The following is a 26,566-nucleotide window of genomic DNA, read 5'->3' as shown; positions in this document are numbered from 1 at the left end:
TCAGCTCTTCATTGACTCTTAGGGTTTTCCCTGCTTTTGCTGCGAATTATAATAAACAAGAATAATAGTTACTGTGTATTGGGCACTTACAAGAGGCCAGGCACTGTGAGAAGTGCTTCATGTGAACAATTTCATTCAACAACTCTAGGAGAAGGGCACTATTGTTACCTCCATTTTATAAGGGAGGAAAGAGCCTCTCAGAGAGGTTGAGTAACTTTCCCAAAGCCACTCAGCTGGGAAGGTTTGGAGCTGGGGTTTGAACCCAGACTCCCAACCATGATGGTAACCAGCCCTTATTTTTTTCCCTTTTGGGGTGCAGGCCATTTCAAGGATGCAGGTGTCTGGCATAGGCTGATTGTACGGTTAGGTAAGCACTAGATGGAAATAGGGGGGCTTTGGCAACATCCCAGCCTCTCTTAGTTCTGGGCTTTCCCGATCCCACACTGGAGGCCCAGAAGCACAGGTTGGGTGTGGGCAGCTGCCCAGCGCAGACGTGGTCCAGGCTTTTGACCTGGGCCAGCAGCAGGCTTTTTGTGTTTGTGATTGCATTGTGATTCTGTGTGGACTAACGCCTGCGCAGACAGAAATCTTGCTTCTCCAGATATCTGCGTATCATTCCTAGAACTACCAGGTCATCACTGGGCCACACAGTCCACATTGAATTCTTTTCATCTCTTTCCATCCGTCAATCTGAGTGCCTCCTTAATTATCTTTATTGCTTTTCTCTGAAGTCTTCAATTTGCTGGCATATCGCTTTTCGGGTAGCGAGATACCAGAAGTGCTCAGAGAAATTATAATCTCCTGTGCATGATGTAATGCTTTGGCCTGGGAAGTTGAAAATCATAGCAGTAGTTTCAACTGCCATTGGTATCATAACTGCGATCAATTTCGTCATCTTCAATTAAGTTGACTTTTTTTTTTCAGTTAAGGTGAGTACAGGGCTCAAAGTCAATATAATTTATATCTAGAATATTCCAGTGTGTGTGCGTGTGTGTGTGCGTGTGTGTGTGTGTGTGTTTGTGTGTGTGTGTGTGTGTGTGTGTATTAAAAGCAAAAACAATGAAGCAAATTCAGGAAGCGAAAAGAAAGTATTTCTAAGTCAAATCATTTTCTGATCATCAACTATGTACCAGCCCCCAGACGCTGTGTTCAAAAGTAACTGAGCCTGGAATTCTTTGAACATTTAAAATATTTTGTTTTCTGTGACACCCTTTTAATGATCACATTTTGACTCTCAAGTTCCTATCTGTAGATCAATAACTTTTAGTTTCTGATGATAGTGGCCCATTTGTGACTCAGGTTATATAGAATGATCTTTGACTTGATTATTCTAAAGTTACCTACGCTTTGGCACGAGTAATTATATTGCCCGGAATGTCAAAATGCTAACCATGTAATACTCGTTTTCCGTAAGTAAAAACGGAAGACTGAGTTAACTTGAATTTTTAGAAAATAATTTGAATTCAATTTCAGAACTTACTCTCCCTCAGATTTAAGCTACTTTGATTACTTTTTTCCAAGTCTATTTCTCCTTAGAGTAGCTTTCATTTTTTTTTTTTTTTTTTTTTTTTTTTGCGGTAGGCGGGCCTCTCACTGTTGTGGCCTCTCCCACTGCGGAGCACAGGCTCCGGATGCGCAGGCTCAGCGGTCATGGCTCTCGGGGCCAGCAGCTCCGCGGCATGTGGGATCCTCCCGGAACGGGGCACGAACCCGTGTCCCCTGCATCGATGGCAGGCGGACTCTCAACCACTGCGCCACCAGGGAAGCCCAGCTTTCATTTTTTTTACCTTGTATTATTTGCCCAGAGACGGCTATATGAGTATTACTTCCCAAATGATGGGGTTGTCTCACGATAGCAGATTCTGTTTTAAAGTTCCAATATTTAAAACTTTGTTAGAACATGATAAAAAAAAAAATAAGAAACACACGGCTTCTCATTGAGGGAACGTTGCAGTTTACAGAGTCAAGTCACACGTAACTGGATCTGGTGACCCATCTTTTCTCTTCCAGGCAATGATTATTCTATTTTCTTTTATTTTTTAATTTAATTTAATTTAATTAAAAAATTTTTTTTGGCTGCATTGGGTCTTTTTTTTTTTTTTTTTTTTTTTTGCGGTATGCGGGCCTCTCACTGTTGTGGCCTCTCCCGTTGGGGAGCACAGGCTCCGGACACTCAGGCTCAGCGACCATGGCTCGCGGGCCCAGCCGCTCCGCGGCATGTGGGATCCTCCCGGACCGGGGCACGAACCCGCGTCCCCTGCATCGGCAGGCGGACTCTCAACCACTGCGCCACCAGGGAAGCCCTGCATTGGGTCTTTATTTCTGCACGCGGGCTTTTCTCTAGTTGCGGTGAGCGGGGGCTACTCTTCGTTGCAGTGCGCGGGCTTCACATTGCGGTGGCTTCTCTTGTTGCGGAGCATGGGCTGTAGGCGCACGGGCTTCAGTAGTTGCAGCCCGCAGGCTCAGTAGTTGAGGCCCGTGGGCGGCTAATGATTTTGAAACAGCTTCTCAGAAGATCAGTGCTGATCCCAGCTCTGTCAGCAGCCCCAGCAGCTGTTTCCTGAGGCCCAGCAATCTCATGATGGGATGCAGATCTAGATGAACTTTTCAGTCCCTACAGATCACCTCCTTTTGGAATTTAGACCCAAGAGCGTTTTCTCAGATGATTTTGTTCACGGTGCAAGAATTCGTTTTCGTTCAAGAACCTACCTAGGTGTTAAGGTTGCCCTCATTTTCTGCAAGGTCAGCCTCCCCTAGGGGTAGGAGAGAGTTAATACAGAAAACGGAGTTCATGAGTCCGTTTTGTTTGAAAGTTTGTTTGAATACAGATCACAATCTTTGGTGTATGTCTTTGGTTAAAAACAACCACACGACGCCACCACCAAATACCCCCCTAAAAACTTCTCTGCCAAGTCTCAACAATATCCTTTCTTGAACCTCCTCTGACTTTGTGTCTTTCTATAATATACAGTATCATTTATAAAAGTGTGAGCAACTGGGGAATTGTTCTCCTAATAGATTCTGAAGATTCCAATTTCCATTCTGCCACAGAAGACTGAAAATCCACTTGTGCTCACTTATCTGTATCTGTACCTCATCCCCACGCTGCATCAAAAATCAGGTTCAGGTGCAGGTTAAGAGCACACATTTACCTCTGGAATATGGGACTTATTAAATATCTCTCCACAATTAACATCACCATATCAATAAGAATTATCATTAGGTCCTGTCAATCAGGTGCTGAATTTTACTTCAGGGAAACAAAACAATTTAAATTATAGCAAGTGCTCCCTTTCTTTTTTTTTTTACATGCTTCTCTTTAAATTGGATAATTATGTGGCTTTTCATCAGATTCCTCTAAGCATAATAGATCATGATAGTCACCCTTTGACCTTGGTGATGAATGTCTCTGGTGAAAACATGTGACAAGCAGTGTTCTAATGAGAACGAAATACTGAATAACTGGAAATCTTGTATAAATAAAAGGAGAAGGCTGGAGGGAAACGCGACAACCTTTAAGGTTGATGCACAAAATGTATTTGTAATGGGGCAATGATATGGGTTAGGGAGAAAAGAGACTATTTTTGGTTCTAATAACGTGGATGGAAATGCTGATTTTTCTTCTTTGGTGTATAAAAAAAAAAGGAGAAACAGACATTTCAGGAAAGCCACACATCAGAAAATACTGGTCTCGACTGAATTGCAGACATAGATGGAGTGAATCCACTGGCCTAAGGGGGGATTCAAATGACTCACTACATCTTGGAACACCTGCAAATGGTAATCTGAGGGTACCTCTCTTTTTATTGCTGTCTTTATGGGAGTTCCAAATGTGAGGACAGCTTAAAAAGGAAGTGATTTGGTCTTAGGGGATCTATAGTCTTATGGGGGCTGTCAAGGAAGGACAGGAAGGGCAAGGTGACCCCAGTCTCTCCTCACCTCCCCCTCTCGGTCAGTGCCTGGGCAGCCTGCCCTGCTGGAGTGGGCGCCTCGGACATCTCTAAAGTCCTCATTCTCTGTTGGCCAGAGGGACCTGGGCATCCTAAAGTTGGCCCTGAGATGTAGCCAGGGGTCAAGAACAAGCTGGTGGCCTCTAACCTCTCCTTCTTGCTTCCTTCCCCAGTCCCATACTTACCCAGGGTCCCTGTATGACTAGTTTGGGGGTGACCCAGGCACAGCTTTCCTCCTGGGGAAAAGGATGGGGGATTTCTCATCAAATGAGCCCATGACACTGTGTTATGCTCTGCGGTCATGGAAATGGGCAAAGTTTGCTTCTTTTAGATTTCCTAGATCCTTGCCTGTCCATTTGATTTTGGGATATACAGAGCAAGAGCAGCCCATTAAAAAGCTGTTAATCAAAGATATGGATTTGCTGTAACTTCTAAAGACAGGGAGTTTGAAGCAGGACTTACTTGTTAAATGCACAGGCTAGGTTGTGCTTGTTTAGGCGTTGAAGAAAGTAAGACAGGGACTGCCATTTATTAAACACCTACTATGGGCTTGATACTGGCTCTCTGATTTAATTCTCTCATCAAACCTTATGATTTTGGAAATGGCCCAACCATGGGCCATTTTATAATTTAGAAAGTGGCCCAACCATGACCCAGAATGACATGATAGAAGGGATGGAATTGGACCATAGGTTGGTCTGACTCCCAAGTGTGTGTTTTCTAGGTTAAAGGTAGCACATAACATAATGCTATTACAGCTTCCAAGAACTGTGCCTTTATCATAAACTTCTCCCCAACTTACCATCCCAGATTTCACACTTGGAATTGATTTGGGTTATTATGGACTTAATATTATTACTATCAGTCTTGCTAGTTGTGCCATTTATTTTGCTTAAGACCTGCAAGAGAAGAAACATCTGCCTCCATAAATTGATTTCTTCCGGTGAGTTCCAGTTTGGGGTAAGAATTTGCAGTGAGTGATTGTGTGCTTATACAGGATTAAGAAACTGACCAGGCTCAAAATATGGTTCCCTTTGTTTATCTGCAGATCTGGTCTACTTAAGGTAAAACTCACCCTGGGCCCCCATCCCTGACCTCCACCAGGTGGGTTTAAGGGGAGACAACCTCAGGGCCAGCAATCCTTCACCACAAGAGCCTGCCAGGAAGAGAAATATCCAAAGTCCATTTTGAGCCCTCAGCCTGGGATTTACCTGCCATTTGTCACTGACATCAGGCAATTACTGGCACACAGTGGGGAAGGAGAACAGAGAGAGGGAGAGCTCTGCCTGGCCATCAAGATCATCATCTCTGCATCGGTCACTGTTAGGGATGTCTCTGGTTTGCGTTCCCAGTTCAACTGCCCAGAAAATAGATCTCTAACTTCTCCCTAGTCACCCCTATGCTGAGAAAGCTGGAGAAAATGGGTAATAGTAGCTGTTGTAAGTACTTGGGGGCTCTAGGAGATGTCCCCAAGAACTCTATAAAGAGGGGCTGTCACTGTCTGAGATGTAAACCTGCAACACAAAATACACCAGATTGGAGGTACTAGAAGTCATCTGAAGGAGCTGAAATAGTTCCCAGGACCACAGAACTCAAATACAGCTTGTTTGACATTTTATTAGAAAATCTAAAGAATGATTTGATCAGAAAGGGGGAGGGTTGTTCAGCCATGGAAGCATGACAAAAAGAAGGTCTCAGAGGCAAACGTTAGCAGCACCCCCCCCCCCCAAGACCTTGTCCAAGGGAGAGGGAGCTGAAGTCCATTGACTTAGGTAATTTCCGATGCTCTTGGAAGAGGCATCTCTGATACGGTGATGGAAGCCATAGACATTACCTGTGTGTAATCGACAGACTTCAAGGCTTCAGGTTCCTTTGGCAGGAACATCCTATCCTACCATGGTGCCACTTAAATGTTCAGTTTGCCCTGTCTTGATTAAGTGTTCACCAAACAGCCTTCAGATCGCATCCCACGATCGCCTTCAGATTGTTTCTTCCTAAGAACACTTGCCAACAGAAAGCAGATGGAATGATGGCACTGATTTAGAATATTTCTGGTAGTAATTTCTCACTACAAGTGTGGATGGTACATTTTGATCTTTTCCATACATGCTGTGCTCCTGATGTGTGCCCATGAAGAGCTGGGTGAGTTCTCTCTGTGCTGACAAAGGCAGGGTCATGAACCTTCAAGCTGAAGACCAGACCCTGGGCAGTGGGAATACACCAAGCTGATGCATGCTATGGAGGCTCCTCCAGGAAAAGCTGCTGGCACTTCACCTTGGCCCTCACCTTGACACAGCAGCATGCCTTAAAGCTTTTTTTTTTTTTTTAACCATTTTAACCATGTTTAAGTGTACAGTTCAGTGGCATTAAGAATATTCACATTGTGGGAAAAAAGACAGTTTTTTCAGCAAGTGGTGTAGGGAAAGCTGGACAGCTGCATGTAAATCAGTGAAGTTAGAACACTCCCTCATACCATTCGCAAGAATAAACTCAAAATGGCTTAATGACTTAAATATAAGACATGACACTATGAAACTCCTAGAAGAGAACATAGGGAAAACGTTCTCTGGTATAAATCGTAACAATGTTTTCTTAGGTCAGTCTCCCAAAGCAATAGAAATAAAAGCAAAAATAAACAAATGGGACCTAATCAAACATATAAGCTTTTGCACAGCAAAGGAAACCATAAACAAAACAAAAAGACAGCCTACAGACTGGGAGAAAATGTTTACAAATGATGCGATGGACAAGGGCTTAATCTCCAAAATACAGCTCATACACCTCAATAACAAACGACAAAAAACACAAACAAAAAATGGCTAGCAGACCTAAATAGACATTTCTCCAAAGAAGACATTCAGAAATAATAAATGCTGGAGAGGGTGTGGAGAAAAGAGGACCCTCCTTCACTATTGTTAGGAATGTAAATTGGTGCAGCCACTATGGAAAACAGTATGGAGGTTCCTTAAAAAACTAAAAACAGAGCTACCATATGATACAGCAATTCCACTCCTGGGCATATATCTGGAGAAAACTCTAATTCAAAAGGATATATGCACTCCAATGTTCATAACAGCACTATTTATTGATACAATAGCCAAGGTTTGGAAGCAACCTAAATGTCCATGAACAGGTGAGTGGATAAAGAAGATGTGGCATATATATACAATGGAATATTACTCAGCCACGAAAAAGAATGAAATAATGCCATTTACAGCAACATAGATGGACCTAGAGATTATCATACTAAGTGAAATAAGTCAGACAGAGAAAGACAAATATCATATGATATCACTTGTATGTGGAATCTAAAAAAATGTTATAAATGAACTTATTTACAAAACAGAAACAGACTCAAAGACAAAGAAAACAAACTTATGGTTACCAAAGGGGAAAAGTGGGGGAGGGATAAATTAGGAGCTTGGGATTAACATATGCACAATACAATATGTAAAATAGATAAATATCAAGGACCTACTGTATAGCACAAAGAACTATATTCAATATCTTGTAATAACCTATAATGGAAAAGAATCTGAAACATAATATATATATGTAATATATACATAACTGAATCACTTTGCTGTACACCAGAAACTAACACATTGTAAATCAACTATATTTCAATTAAAATTTTTTTTTAAAGTATATTCACATTGTTATACAGCAGTCACCACCATCCATCTCCAGAACTTTTTCATCATCCCAAACCAAAACTCTGTACTCATTAGATAATACTCCCCATTCCTCTTCCTCACAGCTTTTGGTAACCACTGTTCCACTTTCTACTTTCATCTCTGTGAATTTGACTACTCTAGGTAGTTCATGTAAATGGAATATTTGTCTTTCTGTGTCTGATGTATTTTACTTAGCCTAATGTCTTCAAGGTTTCTCCATGTTGTGGCATGTATCAGAATTTCATTCCTTTTTAAGGATGGATAATATTCCACCATATATATATATATATATCACATTTCCTTTATCCATCTGCTGGTGGATATTTGGGTTGTTTCTGCCTTTGGTTCTTGTGAATAATGCTGCTATGAATATGGATGTACAAATATCTTTTTAAGTCCCTGCTTTTAATTCTTTTGAGAATGAGAGAAAGCATTTAAAATTTCTGTAGTAGTCACACCTGATCTTTCTATAGTGTAAACTATAGAAGTTTACAGAGCATGTCAACGTATTTATTTGATCCTATGAGGTAGATAGGCAAGGAGGTAGATGGGGCTAGCACCTTCATTTGCTGAAGGTAAACTGAGACTCAAAGAGGTAACGGGGGAGCCTGGACTCAAATGCTTGCCTTCTAATCACAAGCCTAGCAATCTCTGTGAGGACAACACAATGTCTGCCTTATTAACTATTGTACCCCAGGTTCTATTGCAGGGCTGGTCATCACAGGGGCTCAACGAACATTTGTTGAATGAATACCCCTCCCCCTTGCCCCAGCAATCAATAGCATGAGTGCTGCATGGATACTCAAGGGAACACATTTGTTAGTGGTCCTTGGTTGAGGACCTGAGGGGGCCTTGAAGACCACTGTAGAATTCCTGAGGAAGACTGACTAGTTTCCTGAGTGAGTGAAGGAGGCCCACTTCACGGGTGGGTGATAACTGCATCCACTCCTTTGACCCCAGCAGGCTCCACACTCCCTATTTCTGTGGTGAGTGTCATATGTGATTACTCGGAGGAGGGAAGTGCTCCTGAACCTACGGAGTTGCACCAGGAGAAAACCTGGGCTAACTGAGGAATGAGAGCTTGAACAAGCTTTCTCTTGCCCTGTAGTTACCCCAGAGTTAACTGCAGAGACATCCTACTTTGGTCATCTGGCTAGTCATGAATCATGGCCCAGAGGAAAAATGCAATCTTAGGAGTTTAATTAATATGGGCATCATCTGATTTGGAAGAATATGCAATGAATATTTGTTTTGGCAGAGTACAGAGGAAAAGACCATTGAAAGTGGGAGAGATGCTGTGTCTTCAGAAGTATCTGGAGGCTTCTCCCTCATTCCCAGACTCATTCATCATCAGAACTACACAGCTTCCGGCACTCACTCACTTTGATAAGTTTGTTGTTGAGAATGAACATCAGAAAAACTATTTCCCCAACAAAAGACATGTAACTCCTGCTGGACTCAACCTGGCCAAATGGCAGGCTTATAAACAGTAGATTTGCAAGAGCCTGGGAATACCCACAATCAAATATATCTTTGGGAGAATTTTTCCTATCAGCTGTGTTGAGCTTTGAGGGTAGAGCCTGTCATTTCTTGACTCTTGAAGAGGTCCATGACCTGTGTCAAAGTCCTGGTTTCAGAGCAATAATCACAGAACTTCAGTTAAGCTATCTAGTACAAATAGTGACTTACCCAAGGTAACACACACAGCCAATTAGGGACTCTTTAGTTTTTCTTCTTCTCTATTTCTTTCTTTCTCTCTCTCTTTCTTCTTTTTTTTTTTTTTTTTTTTTTTACTTTGGAGGCAGAAGGGAATGGTGGCAGATTAAAACCAAGTCATATGAATTACATGTGTTTATTAAGAATGTATTGGGATGAGGAGATGTAGATGAATAAGCACTATGGCAGTGGTAACTGGACAAGGCCCCCCCACTGGACATCCCCCTTCCCCAACCCACTCCTCGAAAGTATTCTGGAAAGTTCACAGGTATGCTGTTAAATTCACATATCTGTGTTTCTTGAATTCCAGGAAATACTGGTATAGATAATTTGTAATTCATTGTATAATTACTGGAATTCACTGGATAATTACCAACAGTCCATGCTACTCTCCTCAGTTGAGACCTGGCCTGAGTAGTCTCCAAGTCTGAACTTTTAGAGATGAACCTAAATCAATAAAGAGTAATGGAGAGTTACTGTCAGAGAGCATTTCAGTTAAAGGATTAATGCCAGTGTCCACATGTGTCGGTATTGGAGCACCACATGTATACTTAAAGTATTATACCAAAGTGTAGCACATGCATTCTGCGTTTGCAGTATCTTATGCCTGTCATTTAAAGTTATTCCCAAAGTAAGTCACTTGGCTTTCTAACAAGGACATTCTTTTATTTTACAACATGCAATATATTTGTAAAGACCTGTCATTTTTCTGAATTCAGTTCACCACCCTTGGAGGATGGAGAAGTACTGCCATAAATGCAAGAGGGGTGCCAAGGGCAGCCTGTCCCTCTGTGGGCTTGTGTGATGGAGGAGGGAAGGGGAGGGGAGATGGGGAGCGGGGGATGGCCTAAACAGGTTCAGACAGCCATTGCTGGTCTCCATCAGGCGTCTCCACCTGGAGGGCCATGGTCAAGTGTTGGGTTCGAAATTGTGATTTCAGGGAATTCCCTGACAATCGAGTGGTTAGGACTCTGCACTCTCACTGCTGAGAGCCCGGGTTTGATCCCTCGTTGGAGAAAAAAGATCCTGCAAGCCGAGCAGCGCGGCCAAAAAAAAAGAAAAGAGAAGAAATTGTGATTTCAGAGTGGTTCTAGGATCACCTTCTGATTGTTACCAAAAGTGAGGTCCGGCTGCTTGCCGCTTGGAAACCAATACTCAAGAGGCCAGATTGGTAGAAAGGAAAGTTTGCTTTATTTGGGAGGCCAGCAACCAGGGGAGAGGGCGGATTCACGTCCAAAGGCTGACTTTCCCCTGACAACCAGTGGAACAAGAGCTTTTAAAGGGGAGTTTCAGAGGTGTATAGGCAGCAGGAGGGGGCTACATGCAGAAACAGCGCATTCAGGTCTGACAGGGATCTTGAAATTGGTCGTGCAGTGGTCTGATCAGCGTTAGCTTGATTAAGTACAGCTAGTCTTTAGTTCCAGGATTGTGACATGATTTGCATTTACTTTAAAAGGGTCACTTCTGGCTGCTGTGTCAAGCTGGTATGGGAGCAAGGGTGGAGGCGGGAGACCAGGCAAGAGGCTGCGGCAGATGGTGGTTTGGAGCCGAGAGATGGCAGTGGAGGTGGTGAGAAGTGGTCAGAGTCTGGATAGAGTTTGAAAACAGAGTCAATTGGATTTGCTAATGGACTGGAACGCGTGTCAAGGAGGGACTAAGGTTTTGGTCCTGAGCAGAGGACGTGCATTGAGAAACCTGTGGGAGGAGGAGGTGACGCATGTGTGTGTCACGCAGGAGTGGGAGGTGGGCCAGGACCCAGGAGTTTGTTTTTGGAAATATTAGATTTGAGATGCCTGTTGGACATCCAAGTAGAGATCTCTCTGGAGTCTGGAGTGGTCCACACTGGAGATATAAATTTGGGACTTGTTAGCAAATAGATGGTGTTTACAACCATGAGACTGGATGAGACCGACTACGGGTATAGTTTAGAGAGAGATGAGGTCCAAGGACTGGGCCCTGGGGCACTATAAATTTAGAAGTTGCAAAAAACGGGAAGAAACCAGCTGGAGGCTGAGGAGGAGCAGTGTCCTGGGAGCCAAGTGAAGAAGGCTGCTGAGAGCTCAAATAAGATGAGAATGAAGGGTTGACCATTGCATTCAGCAGCATAGAGGTCATCGGTGACAAGAGCGGTATGGTGGAGGGACGGGGCCAAGCCTGATTGGAGTGGGTTCAAGAGAGGATGGGGGGAGAGGCCATGCAGGGTGCCAATGCAGACAGCTCTTTTTTTTGTTTGTTTTGTTTTTTGGGTTTTTTTTTTTTGTTTGTTTTTGTGTTTTTTTTTCGGTACGTGGGCCTCTCACTGTTGTGGCCTCTTCCGTTGCGGAGCACAGGCTCCAGACGCGCGCAGGCTCAGTGGCCATGGCTCACGGGCCCAGCCGCTCCGCGGCATGTGGGATCTTCCCAGACCGGGGCACGAACCCGCATCCCCTGCATCGGCAGGTGGACTCTCAACCACTGCGCCACCAGGGAAGCCCCAGACAGCTCTTTTGAGGAATCATCCTGCAGTAGGGGAGCAGAGAAATGGGACAATAGCTGAAACGTGACAGCGATAAATGTTCGTTTCTTTAAGAAGAGAGAAATTGCTGTAGGTTTGTATGCTAATGGGAGTGAGAGGGAATAAGTTGTGGAGGATTGACCTTGAGTAGCAGAGGGTGCCAACCTGGCACACAGGTGAGGGGCACCCTCGTTGGAGCAGGAAGGTCCACGGGAAGAAATGGGAGCGACCAGAGCTTGGGGGCACAGGCAGGCCAGTGGGTAGAGGGGGGAGGGGTAGGAGTAGGAGGCAAAGTCAGCGGCTGAGAGCAGGATGCCAGCAGAAGTGCTGAATGTTTGAGAAGAGAGAAAAAAAGTGCACAGTTGTCACTCAGCAACTAGGGGAGTGAATCGACCAGGGAAGTAGAGTCAGATCACTGGGAAGCACCGAAGGTCCATTTGAAGTAAGTGGCTGTGAATATAAAGTGAGTGAAATTCATGAAATTTAAAGCGAATCAAAATTTAAACTCCAAAGGTATTTTTTAAAACATAAAGTGAATTTAATGTAGAGTCATTTAAATTCTTTAATTCCATGATTCCTCTTTTCTGAAACCTACAGGATTCACTTTAAATCTAGCATTAAGTCCAAACTCCACACTTGGCTTTCCCTGTGTCACTCTCTTTACCCACCCAAGCTTACTGTCTACTAGTTCCTAGCTCAGAGCCCGCCTTCTGCCTGGTCCGCCTCCTCCCTTTCCTCCAAATGCCTCGAATCTGTAAGTTCTGTTCATGCAGTTCCCTCTGCCTTTCCTTTACCTAAGCTGCATGTCCTCCGGGAGCTCTCAGACAGCCCCAGCTCTCCTTTCTCTGCATTTTCATTAGGCTCTGGGCTGTAGCATCCACTGATTGCTTTCTGATTATTTTACCCGGAGACCCTTGTTTCCTTCACAGATTGAATGTGCTCAAGGTCAAGGGCAACTCTCCTAGCACTGGGCATCTATAAATATTTGATAATATGATCAAGGTGCAAAAAAGAAGGCAAGGCGAGTTGCTGAGCCCCAGGCAGGGCCCCTGACTTCCCTCTAGTGGACCCGGTAACATTCCGTTCCAGAGCCCTACAGTATGTCTTCGCAAATGCCAATCAGCAACCGTTCAAAAAGGCACCCACATCAGAACGGCATATAATTCTCATCGGCTTCCCTCTTTCACAGCTCCTCAAGCGCCTGCCCTTGGATTTAAGTGGAGCTGGAGGCGCTGGAGGAGAGGCAGGTGGTGTTTGTGTTTCCTCAGTGACAGTCCCGAAGCTGGCAGAGAGGTGACCTGTACTGAGGCCTCTCTACCCCCTGGGTGGCATCCAGTTGAGTCCTGTGCAGCTATTAGAGGGATAATGGGATTCATTTCAGCAAGGACTGCCTGGCTGGGGACGAGCTTATTTTAATTTTCAGTGTTAATAAACTTGTGGCTATTGCTTTTTTCACACCAATGTGCCTCACACCTCATTTCGCCCGCCCATTAGGCAATTACCAGCAGTGCCCCTGTCCCCAGCACCTCTTAAACACAGGGCAATTATGCTTATTTGGTGAATCATGATGAAACTTGGAGGAGGCAAATGCAGTGGCGTAGAACTTTCCTCCCGACTTCATCAGGTGTGCAATGGGCACATCCCTTTTCTGAAAAACGGGGCTGTGGTTACAACCTTCACCGTAGCAGAAATGCGGGGACCATCCCCTCCTGGGTTCCCGACCTTGCTCCACCAGCACGCCACCTGGGCCAGCCCCTGCTGACCCAGGCCTCAGACCCCCAGCACTGGGCTGTGAAAACAGCCCATCCAGCTTGGGGAATGAGCAGCTAATGCTCTTCATTCATCTTGAAATGGGAAGTTTTCAATAGGTCTTGAGTGTGTATTGATGCATCGAGGGTAATGATCCCTTTATTTACAATGTTGTTTAATTCCTCACTTTTGTGCTCCTTGTGGGTCTGAGTGGATTTCTCATTTACCAGGTTACTCCGTGATTTTCCCAGCAGCTTAAACAACCCTTGTTTTTCTCCTTCCTGGTCCTTCAAGTGATACCTAAGTGAAGCCAGCCTGACTTCCGACTCCATTTGCAAAATCTTCCTGGGTGTGAAGAATGGTTTCCTATGAGGGGACGGTGGCAGTGTGTGGACTGGGGCGGGGAGACGAGACATAGGTCTCACCCAGAGAGTAGTGCCTTCACCCTCGGCCAGCATCGCAGCTCTCCCGCCCTCCAACAGTCTTTCTCTGCCCGACCTGGTTACATCCCAGTGTCATCCTGCTTGCCTCCAATGTCCCCAAGCCCCTGCTTCCCACATGACAAGTTTCAGTAATCTTCAGTGAGGGACAGGCAGTGCATAGAAGTCCTATCAGAACAAGGCTGTTAGTGGTGGCGACATCACTTTAGTGGATTGCGACTTGTTACCTTTTTAAGAAATGGAGACTAGAACAGAATAGAAAATATTAGAGTGCATTGCACCTGGTGATGGTACGTATTGTTTCACTAAGGTTTGGTTTTGCTTTGTCCATTAAATGGTTATTAAATGGCTATTCCTTAGCAGACAGTTAGTGGGGCTGAATTCTAGGAGCTGGTTTCAGTTATATGTTTATATCTGTGTCCACTTGCAGCTATAGGTGTACTGGATCACAATATAAAATATATCTCTTACCGTAGATTGGTGTAGAAAATCTTGGCAAATCCCTGATGGAGTTCCCAGCATCTATGCATCCCCAATCTACTTCTGGCTCCAAGGTTCTCTCCGGCCAACCCGAGGCTTGGATCCAGGATATAGTGCTCTTGTTGCCTAGTGGTTGCCCGGCAGAATTCAGTGTGGGGTTTTTACCTTTTTTTCTGCCTTACTCCCTGGAACGAGGGGCTGGGGTCAGGCATTTTGAAGCACATGGCTCAGGGAGAAGGTGTCAGTGACTTAGGTGACAGAAACTCAGGCAGCACACCAGCAAATGAGGCTGGGCTTCAACCCTTTCAATAAGAAGAGTCTCTGTTTAGGTGAAACATTTTTGCAGAAGGCTCACAAGAGCCCAGAGCCAGTGAGGTCCCTGTGGGGTAAGCTGGCCAGAATTTCTAAGAGCAACACTTTATGAAGACTGTTTTTAGGCCTTGGATAGTTTCAGATTGTCTCTATGGGATTGGCTACAACCACAAGTGGAAAAGCCATTAATTTAAAGAAACTTTTATTTTTCTGATTGCAAAAATTCTGAATTGGTAGGTGATTATGTGTGTGTAGGAGGGTGGTGGTCAGGGGACTTGGCGGGAGGGCTTCTCCGCACTGCTAGGCTGCATTTTTAGCAACGTGCCCCACCTTTTCTTTGGAATCTCTGCCATTCCAAGTGCTGGGCTTGCCATGGAGACTGAGTCTGTGATGATAGCTGGAGTTTGCCTCTGGGAGAACACTGGTGCACGATGGAGTGTGAAGGGATTGTGAGGGCCAGCTGTGCATGCAAAGAGGGCCTCAGCCTAGACTTTTGACGTCTCTTCAAACGAGGCTGTGGGAAGAGGTACAGGTGGTTTTCACACAACCTTGTTTCCTATTATAGGACAAAGCTACTGATAAGAGCTTTATAAATTAATATCTTACAAATCATGTCATTATATTATGGAGAGCACTATAACATTGCATTGTAGTTTTTGATGTTGCCAACTTGAGCTATTCAAATATCTACAATTTTTTGTGACTTTAGTTTTGTAATAGATTGAAGCCCATGAGGCATTAGTTTGGTCGATTTGAGAAGATTGATCCAGGGCATGCCTGAATGTTGATCCCTAGGGATGCTAAGTGGCGGCTATTCTAGAAAAGTCATTTCATGCCACGCTCTTCATCAGCTAAGGAAAGGTAAAAGCAGAATCTAATCCTGTTTACGGAGCACTTTGGACGCTTCCAGGGCAATACTGTTAACAGATGTTGGGCAACGTGTCCCCAGATGGCATCTTCACATAATATATGACAATGACCCAGGAAGAATGAAGCAGGGAGAGGGGTCTCAGGTCAAATACTGCCCAGCACTGCCACTCTGGAAAGCTCAGGAATTCTCCTTCCTTTTAGTTTACTTTTTTTTTTTTTTAATTTTAAAAAGGGGCTTTTCTTCCCTTCCCTCCCCAGTAGCAAGAGTCATATATTCAGAAAACTTGGAAAACCAAAAATACAAAGAGCCAAAGAAAAATAATCACCTATAGTCCTTCCTGTTTCTCTCAGTCCCGCTACCCCGCCAAGCAAGTGGCCCTTATGGCAGCACGGTATACGTCCTTCCAGATGGTTTTCTTTACCATTATAGAGACATGTAGATTGCAAGGGGAAACATTCCTTTTTTTCTCCTTGTGTTTTCACCTGGGACAATTAGATTGGAACTCCATCCCTAAAGAAGTATTAGGCAGAGTACTTCCGCCTTTCCCTCTGCTGCCTCACTTACTCCCCTACACTCATGGGAAGAGGAATTATTGGAGTGGGAAAGAGATAAGGGAAATTATTTAAGCATTCCCCTTCCACTCTGATATTCAAGGATTTCATGTCAGCTTATCCTCAATACCTCTGGTGGCTTTCAGCTGGGCAGCCCCACTACCCTTGTTTGGGGGAGAATTTAGAAATATGTGGGGCAGGTTCTTTGTTGTCACACCGCTTGGGGGATAGTATGGTATCTAATGGGTGGGACTAGGGATGCTAACCACCTGCAACGTGTCAGACAGCCCTGCCCAACTTGCCTGTGGCCTGGGATTGAGAGGCACTTCCCAGGGATAGGCTTGCAGGGCTGGCCCTTCCCTCGCAGGAAGGAGCTTAGTGGGTCAGGATAGTTCACAGAGGAAAAGAGTAGGAAGCCCACTTTGCCTTAGCTCTAAGCTACATTTTCCCAATCAGAACTCTTAGTAACAAAGCTGGTGTTTTACTCTTCATCTGTCTGACTCTTTAGTCCATTTGTCAGTTGGTTTCTAATTCTGAGCGAATGAGAGAAGTGTGATTAATTATCAAACTCCATCATAGACTTTTAATATAGCACCATTACACTATACATGTTGTTTTGTGCTTTGCTTTTTTTTTATGTAGAAATAGATCACATTTTTTCATGGCAATAAATACTTTGTCTGCAGTATGACTTTTTAATGGCTGTATCACATCCCAACACTTAGATGTGCCACACTTTACCTAACAAATTATCTTCTTTTAGACATTTAGGCTGTTTCCATATATGTATATGAATAGTGCTGCAGTGAATGCCCTGATACTCTACATCTTAGCACACATTTCTGATTCTTTGTGATAAATTCTTAGAGTTGGAATTAAGGTACATGCATAACATTTAGACTTTTTGTTTTTAAAAAACTGCTTTATTGAGATGTAATTGGCACACAATAAACTGCACATACTTAAAGTATACATTTTGAAAGTTTTGACATATATATGCACCCATGGAACCATCACCACAGTCATGATAGTAAACATATCCATCACCTCAAAAGTTTCCTGTGACCCTTTGTAATCCCTCCCTCATGCCCTCGCCACCCTTTCCCCAGCCAACCACTGATCTGCTCTTTCCCACTATAGTTTGGCTTTCCTGGAGTTTTATATAAATGGTATTATACTATATATACACTTTGCGTTCAGCGTACATTAGTTTGAGATTCATCCGTGTCATTGAGTGTATCCCGTCCTATGGATAGAGCACAATTTATTTATCCATTCACCCGTTGATGTATATTTGGGTTGTTTCCAGTTTGGGGCTATAGGCATACCTTGGAGATATTGCAGGTTTGGTTCCAGGTCACTGCAATAAAGTGAATATCGTGATAAAGTGAGTCACACGAACTTTTTTGTTTCCCAATGCATATAAAAGTTATGTTCACACTTTGCTGGAGTCTATTAAGTGTGCAACAGTATTATGTCTAAAAAAACAATACATACCTTATTTAAAAAATACTTTATTGCTAAAAAAAAATGCTATCATCTGAGCCTTCAGCGAGTCGTAAGTCTTTTTGTAATAGTAACATCAAAGATTACTGATCACAGATCACCATAGCAAATATAATAATAAAGAAGAAGTTTGAAATATTGTGATAATTACCAAAATGTGAGACACGGAGACACGAAGTCCGCAAATGCTGTTGGGAAAGTGGCGCTGGTAGATTTGTTTGACACGAGCCTTAAATTTGTAAAAGAGGCAATATCTGCAAAGTGCAATAACGCAAAGCACAATAGAATGAGCTTTGCCTGTATTACAAATAAAGATGCAACGAGCATTTGTGCCCAAGACTATGTAGACCTCGGGTTTCATTTCTCTTGGGTAAATACCTAGAAGTGCATTGGCTGGGTCATATGGTGGGTGTTACGTTTAACTTTTGTAGAGACTGCCACACTGTTTGATAAAGTGGTGGTACCCCATTAAGACTTTCAATATTTAGTTTAAAATAATGCAAGTGAATTTGAATTAGTTTTAATTGCGCTGAGAATAGGAGCATAAGATCATGGGACAGTGGAGCTAGAAGGAACTTGGTATTATAATCCATTCTTTTGCTTTACTGAAGAGGAAACAATGGTCCAGAAAGGTTATGTGACTTTTACAAGGGCTTTCAGCTCACAGGGTAGTCTCTTCACTCTTTTATAAGACCCTGCAATTTGGGAGAAATTCTACTAGTTATGTTGCAAGTTCTCAGCACGGCCTTGTGTTAAGACTGCCAAGGGCACAAATGTTCAAACTAGGCCTCGATTTGCATGTGATATGTAACTTTGGGCGTGAAACATCTTTTGAAATTGGGGGAATTTTTCAGGGGATGGAGTAAAGAGCATCGAAAGGGTAATGAGAGTATAATCTACAGGAAATCATCTCTGACCACTCACAGTATCAACAGCAGTTCAACAGCAGGTAAACTAAAAACGTGCGCTCGTCAGTAATACTTGGTGCATGGAGGAGATCCACCTGTTTTCTAAACTAACTGATGCGCCCAAAGATTAAGGCTACAGAGCGATCCATTAAAAATGAAGAAAGCAGCATGCCGATTACCCAGCCCCTTTAGCTTACCTTTCCAGCTCCCACCTCTTATTATCATATTCATAAACATTGTCCCTAATCAGTCTACCAGAGTAAAGTTAACAAGTGTATGTGTGCACTCTCTTGAAATTGTTTTGCTTAGCCTAAGAAGCTGTCAGCGTGTTGAGAAGGCTGCCGCTTTAACCAGATTTCATCTCTGTGTGTCACTGCTCATGTCAGAGTAAAAATGCACTCAGACATTAAGAGTTGTCCTGCTTTCATCAAGAGCGCCAGTCTGCCTGAGCGTCGTTCCACTTGGTTAAGCTTGTTATTTAAATTGTTAAAATTGAGACATCGGCAGTAAATTTCAGAGAAGATATAACAATTATTAGATACAAGCTGGGCTCTTGTACTTGAGAATATACCATGCCCTCCATCCACCAGCAGAAGTAGCCACAAAGAATTTACATCGGTTGCTTTAAGAAGTGTGCCCTAGAGTACTTGGATGGCATTAAATCACAGCCCATCCCCACCTAGATCATATTTCCAACTTTAAGATAGATTTGGTACCAGTCAACAGAGTGGCGGAGCATTCCAGGGGACCCCCTTTTAATGCCTGTAACGCTTGAAGAGCTGAGTGAGGATTCCCAAAGCTGCCTTCTGGCTATGAGTTTTGTGTTTAGGTGACCTTATATACCGGGCAGGGGAGCCACAATCCAGAACAATGGCCCTTTGAGTGTGAGGAGAAGGAAAAGCTGGGAGGCTCTCTGAGCGACCGTGTGCTATTCAGTCATCCCACTGAAATCCTAGAGGAGCACTTGACCTTGTGGTGACTGTGCTCCATGCCACAATCTGATTGTACTGAGACAAAGGCTAAGGGGAAGAGATAAGTGTGAATGAAGCTTGGAATCTTCAGACGGATCATCAGAGTTCCTCTGATCCATCTTACCCAACCTCTCTTTCAGTGAAGGAACCCCAATAAGTACATGCTTATTTAATAGTTGATTCATTAGACTTTGGGTCAACACAAATCCCAAGGTTGGCTGCTGTTGTTGTTTAACGCAAATGACTCTCAAGCCAGATCTCCCCTAATCTGCACTTGTGAAAAAGATTGCTTGGACCCAACTGTTGGACTTGACATTTAGTTATGCTAAATTTCATCATATTGATTTTGGTCCTTTATTTCTATTAATGAAATATTTAAAAATTCTGATTGTGACATTTAATGCATCAGATTTGTATAATTTTTAAATTTCTACATTTTTGTCCAAATCGTAGAGAAAAAAGAGAAGTTTTAGAGCCGAAAGAAGGCTTGGACATCATCAATCCAATGCTCTCGCTTTAAAAACCAATAAACCAAGAACTAAAGGAGTTAAATAACTGTCTCAAAGTCAGACATCTAGAGAGTGGCCTTAAACCACGGGTACTCTTTGAGTATATGTTGTCTTGTTATTTGAAAATTTACCTCACTGTAAATGAGTACACATTTCCTCACTTTATCCGTAAGGCCACTCTAGGAAGCTTTGTAAGCATACCTTTCTAGAATCAGAACCTGGTCTAGGTATTTCTCTCCACATCATTCCACTATCCTTAGGCATCACCTCAGATCCTTTTGCCTGAACTATCTCCCAGCCCTTGGCCACTTGTTTTGCCTGGGTTGCCACAGTGACTGTCTTTTATGGACGTAACCAGCAGTGCCTGCCTCATGCCTGTCCGTGAGCTGCCCTGTGGACACTGCTGCGTGATACTACTTGGAACCCCAATCGGCGTCTTTGCAGCTTGGAAATACAGGGGTGTGTTCGTCAGGGTATTCAAGAGAAACAACCAGTGGGATATTGGTGTGTGTGTGTGAGTGAGATAAACGAATTGGCTCATCTGATTATGGAGGCTGGCGAGTCCAAAATCTCTGTGTTGGCTGATCCAAGACAGGCTCAAGACCCAGGAGAGCTGACGGTGCAGTTCCAGTCTGAAGGCCAGCAGGCTGTTACTGATTTAAATGTTAGTTGCATTCAAAAACACTCTCCAAGTTGGGAATTCCCTGGCGGTCCGGTGGTTAGGACTCAGGGCTCTCACTGCTGAGGGCCCAGGTTCAACCCCTGGTCTGGGAACTAAGATCCCACAAGCTGCGTGACCAAAAAAAAAGAAAAAAGAAACAAAAGCACTCTCCAAGTTGATACATAAAATTACTCTTCACATGGGGTTAATACCCTGGGAAACAGAACTTTGACCACTGAGGCGCAGGAGTCAGTGGATAAATTATTCTTCCTGACCCAGCCCCAGCAGACTGCCTGGGATGCAGTCATTCACATGGCCTCTCTGAAGACTATCTGTTCCACTGAGTGGTTAGTTGTGCATGTACTTCAGTGGAGCCCAGCTTGATATCTCATCTCTTTCCCTGACTTATTCCCCTTTCCCTCACTTTTGCTTTCCTGGGATTGCACCTCCTAGCAAAGTCTCAGCACACAAGCTTTTGCCTCAGACTCCATTTTTCTAGGACCCTGGGCTACTATACCTTCTTATCAACTAGCAAACCCCTCTCTAAACTGATTAAAGCCACAAGTCTGTTGTACAAAACATGCCCTCTCCTTAACGTTGTATCTTGGGCAAATTTCAAGAACCTCTTACTCACTGCAAAGCTTCAGTTGATTCTTTTTGACCAGTTTAAGACCTGTTGTAGATTATATACAAGCTTCGATGTCAGGAACTATTATTACTTACCACTTGTGCATAGAATCTGAACCGTAACTTCATCAGCTTGACTCACACAGCCTAAATCAATCCTCTCTGTCTAGACAAAGCAATTTAACTTCTTGGTAATTTACCAATTACAGAGCACTTATTTATTGGAGAATTCATAAGTTCAGGACATGGTGAAGGGTATGAAGAATAAAAAATATGACTTCTGCTCTCAAATTATTTACAGTCTACCAAGAATTTTTGCTTTTTGTTCCCTCCAAATTGAAAGTATACTTACCAGGTCAGACATGTGAAATATTTTTATAAATGTCTTTTGACCAAGATGTTTCAAAATTCAAATGATTCTGTTGGAGCTATTGAAAATCTTGGTGGTGATGAGCCAGCAGGTACAAAACAGGCTCAGAGACTGGAGAGGAAAAGATGCAGTAGCTGGTGCCAGTGAAAGATCACGGGCAGGTTGAAGTTAGCCTTTTCCTCTCGTTGCTTACTGACATTTTGAAGGGACTTGAAGGGGGTAGATCCGCAGATGCTACAAAACCAGCAAGCAGTCCGTAGACAATGTCGGCTCTGAAATATACAGAATAACTGTTTTTTAGTGGTAGATTTATAATCCAAATTAAAACACGTTTAAGCCAGTGTTATGATTCAGTTGCATTCTCCAAAGCACATGTATAGACTTATAAGATGGAGGAGAAATCTGATGGCTAAAATTAGGCTATGGAACTTTCCGGTATCTGCCTTGTATCTGGCTACCGGAGAGGAACAGATAATACAAGTTAATAACATAATTGATAGTTGGTGAAAAGTCTTTGTCTTCTTATTATCCCATTTCAGCTTTAGATACATATCTTAGCCATTTTGTACTTTTTACCCTATTCCTACATCTGTCCAAAAAAGAAAATTAAAAGATGCAGATAGACTCTCTTGAAATAAAGGACTAGACAGAAAACCTTTATGAACAATGTATTTCCTGTATTATAGAGTGCTACTGTGAAAAATTACTATAAGATCTAATATCTTCAAAAACATCCCCTTGCTCTATTACGCCTTTCGATAATTGGTCTTGACCTTTATTCAGGCAAAACTCCCACTGACTTTCAATTGATTGAACTGATTTGAGTTGAATCAGATCAGCTACAAATGGCCCCCTCTCTATTCTACATTCTGATTGTGTGAAGCGGTGTGTCATAATGTGGCAATGATATGTATTGGCAATCTTCTACCGCTGATTAATTGCTGGGAAAATAATTTCTTTATAATTGTACTAGAACGCTTTTGGTGCCTGACATCATAGGGGCTTGGGCACACTGGCTCAGAAGGGCCCTGAGAAGCTGACTCAATATTCCCATCCCACCTGGAAATGATCCCAAGTCTTTAAAAATAAAAGTAGCGGTTAACATTTCTTGAGTGCTGACTTGTGCCAGGCACCGTGTAAAACATTTGCATGCACTGCCTCATCGCCTGTCATCTTCACCAGAGCCCCATGAAGTGGGTGCTCTAAGCAGGTGTTTCGGTCCCACGTGGAGGCGCTGGAGACCATTTCCAGCTCAGCGCCTTAGCACTTTGTGTTTCCTCTCTGCTCCATGAGGGGAGCAGCTTTGTCTGAATTAGTTATCACTCTAACTCTAGCGTCCAGGACAGTGACCAGCACTTCACAGGTGCTCAGCTACTATTGGCTGAATGATCACAAAGCCAGGTTAGTTGAGTAAGCCTGTGGATTTGATACCCAGTGGGTGTGAAGGCTGGGCAGGGTCTCCCCTCAGAAGAGGGCAAAGATGCTAAGGAGGGCGTGCGTGGGGCTTGGTCGGGGATAGAGACGCGCCTCCAGCATTGCTTACTTTTTCTGTGTTTGCCTCCTGCCTTGTTATCTTATTTTTCCTCCACGCTTAGTCCAAACTCACCCCACACCTTGCAAGCACTTTCTTGCCTTAGAGCAGAAATACTTCCCCCCCTGGGCCGTGGGAGATGTTGAAACCAACTTCGGGTGCCTCCTGACTGATGGGTACCAGTATTGCTTTGCAGGATAACCGCGAACACTGGACAGTCCAGGAAATCCAAGGAGACAGCTAACCAAAGGGACGTCAGCACCTTGAAGGCTGGACCGAGGCGGGGGTGTGCTTGACAGAGATGTCCACTGACCGCACAACTTGAAAGGTGACGCGGCTCATTCCCAGGCAGTTTTCTTGGTGAGAAGTGACTAGACCCTAATGCTTCAGTGTGAGCACACTGGCTTGGGACAGTTGGTTGGTCCTAACTAAGTATGAAACCAGATACGAGACAAAATGCCTTTCCCTCCCAAGATGTGGGAGGGAAATTGAAAAGGCCCCTTGCAGCTGCATGGTCTGCTCGCTCTGCATTCCTGCGGGTGCACAGCAGGGCTCCAATGTCTAAGGCCTCCACTCCCACCCCGTAAGCACATCACACTCGTCCTCCAGGTTCAAAACGCATCCTCACAGCCTTTCAAAGCACCTGACATCCTTTCAAGTTAGCTGCTACAAAGGCAAATGCAAACAGAGCGTGTTTGGGGGCATTCTGTCAGTCAGCCCTCAATCTGTATGTTCTTCCAGACACTCCCTCTCCTGCCTGATTTATTTCATATTAAAAGGGCTGTCAATCTGTATCACAGGAACGGGCTGAGAAAAAGTGAGTGATGTTTGGCGAGTGGGATTTTTGTTGTTTGTTATTGTTAGAATTAATGGTCTTCTCTCCGGCCACACTCCTGACTCACCCTCCACGACTCCCTTAGGACTGACTTGCTTTTCTCCGCAGGTATCTGCACATCAGAGGTATGAATTGCACGTACTAGATGCATTTACATTAGAAACGTATTTTGTGAAGCTGTGGCAGACCCTTTTTTATTATCCATCAAATATATCTCTTTTTACCATCTGATGGCTTGGCAACAGGACCATTCTTCTTTCAAACAAAATAAATGTGCCTGCAACGTGGCAGAATATTCAGCATTGAAGAGGCTTTACCCTGGTTAATGCACATTGCATTCTGTGGACATTACGACAGGACACTAAGTATGCAATAGGCAGTTCTGGGTGGGAGTGCTTTATGGGACCAGCTGCATTATTGTTGTATGTTACCATATTGATTATTGCCTTCTCCTGTCACTTAGGCCAGCTTTTCTTACTTTTATCTGCTATGTTGGCCTGTAAATGGAATTGCTCCATCATTCTGTACTATTAATTTCTCACCAATCCTGAAGGTGCCTGATTCTTAGAGAACCAATCAGAGCCATCTTTACCTGCCATGTGAAAAAATCCCAAATTACCAAGAAACCAGAAGTCAGATTGTCTCCAGGCACAGGGTCTATTTTGAACATGCGTGGAAATGACTGGGGAGCTTGTTGAAAAGCAAACTCCTGGGTCCCAACCCCAGAAACGCAGAAGGTGTGGGGCGGGTCCCGGGAACCTGCATTTTAAGTAATTGCTCAGGTGATGCGTGGAAAAAGCTGGGGGTGGGGGTGGGGTCAGGGGGGAGTGATCAGGGGTTGTCAGGGAGCTGGCAGGAGGCCCTGGACTCTGTCCCAGACATCTGCTTGTGATGCAGCTGACCCAGGCTCCACCTCCTCCCTGCAGCCCTCCCCCAGGATCCACCTCTTCCTGCTCTGCTCTCAAGTATTTCAGAGAAGCACATAACCACTTAGGAGAAAGGCCCAAATCTGAAATGATATTAAGGCTGCTCTCTCTTTTCCAAAAGAATTAGGCATATAATACAATTTTGTGATGAAGAGGTGGGAAGGAGAGGAGAGGAAGAAGAAAAATACTCTAGAATGGAAATATATGCCAAACTACTGCTCAGGAACAAAGCCCTGCAGAGGCCCTAGGAAAATGCTGCCTTCAAGGAAGCAGCAGACCCCCTTCCTGGAGGATATGTCACTGGGAGACACCTGGGGCATCCAGGGAGGGTCAGATGTGAGAAGATGCTGCTCGGCAAGGGATGCAGCACCACAAATCTGCTTTTGCTCTCAGCTAACACTTGCTGAAAGGCGGCCTCTGAAGAGGATGGGGCAGATCTGTGAGGACCCACTGGGACTTAGGAAGAAAACTCATGGAACACCTGCAGTAAAATAATTATATTAAAAACAAAAATGATAAATACTCAAATTCAACAACTCCTAATTATTTTACTATTATCTGTGCTATTGAGGTCATTTACGTCTGTTGGATCTGTATGGCAGAAATGCTATGCAGTGGTGGGCTACTCTGTGTCTTATCCCAGTTCTGCATTCAGTAACATCATCTTGGCAGCTTGAAACTGACCATGGCAGGTGTATTTACACCATGGAAATCAGCAAATACTGCAGATCAGCACCTGGTTTATTGTTTCATGGACTATCTAGACTTAAGAAAGGGTTGGAGAAAAAATTAACAATGCAGATTACACTTATAAGTGCGCTGTGTCTATAGCTGTTACATTGTGACTACCACAAAACTCTGAGGAACTATTCTTCCAGTATTCGAAAGCCATTATCTGACTGAGCAAAGAAGTCACTCGTGTCATTAACGAACGAATATAGTGCTGACATATGTCTTCGTTTTCCACTTCTGTCCTACTCATTAATGTAAATGAAAATATCAACCACTATTTGTGTCAGAACTACACTTCATTCATCGCTTGCAACCCAGGACGGTGACAGACACAAGAGTTCATGAAAGATTGGCAAAGCCTCTGAATATGTGGAATTACAATAGTTTTACTCATTTTATTTTTATTTGTAAATTATGTGCTATGCATCCTTCAAATCAGTAAAATTTCCAATAAACCCATGCACACGTATATATACACAGCCTCCCCTCACACCCCTTCCCCCTATGCCGAGAGCTGGTTGTTAAAATTTACTAGCAAATCACTGCCTTAATCACATGAACACATATAAACTAGTGAATTCTTCCTTGGGAACCCCAAGTAAGGAGCAGATTTATTCAGAGGCAGTCTTATCTCATCTACTAGATAATGTGTTTCTTGAGTAAAGAGCCCATCTCTGATTCAGTCCTTTATCTGCTGTTTCGCCTAATGCAGAACCTGTATTCAGCAAGGGCTCGTAAATACTGAACTAA

Source organism: Phocoena sinus, chromosome 9, assembly GCF_008692025.1.
Source record: "Phocoena sinus isolate mPhoSin1 chromosome 9, mPhoSin1.pri, whole genome shotgun sequence".
Classification (NCBI taxonomy): domain Eukaryota; kingdom Metazoa; phylum Chordata; class Mammalia; order Artiodactyla; family Phocoenidae; genus Phocoena; species Phocoena sinus.
Note: the sequence above shows the minus strand (reverse complement) of the source record.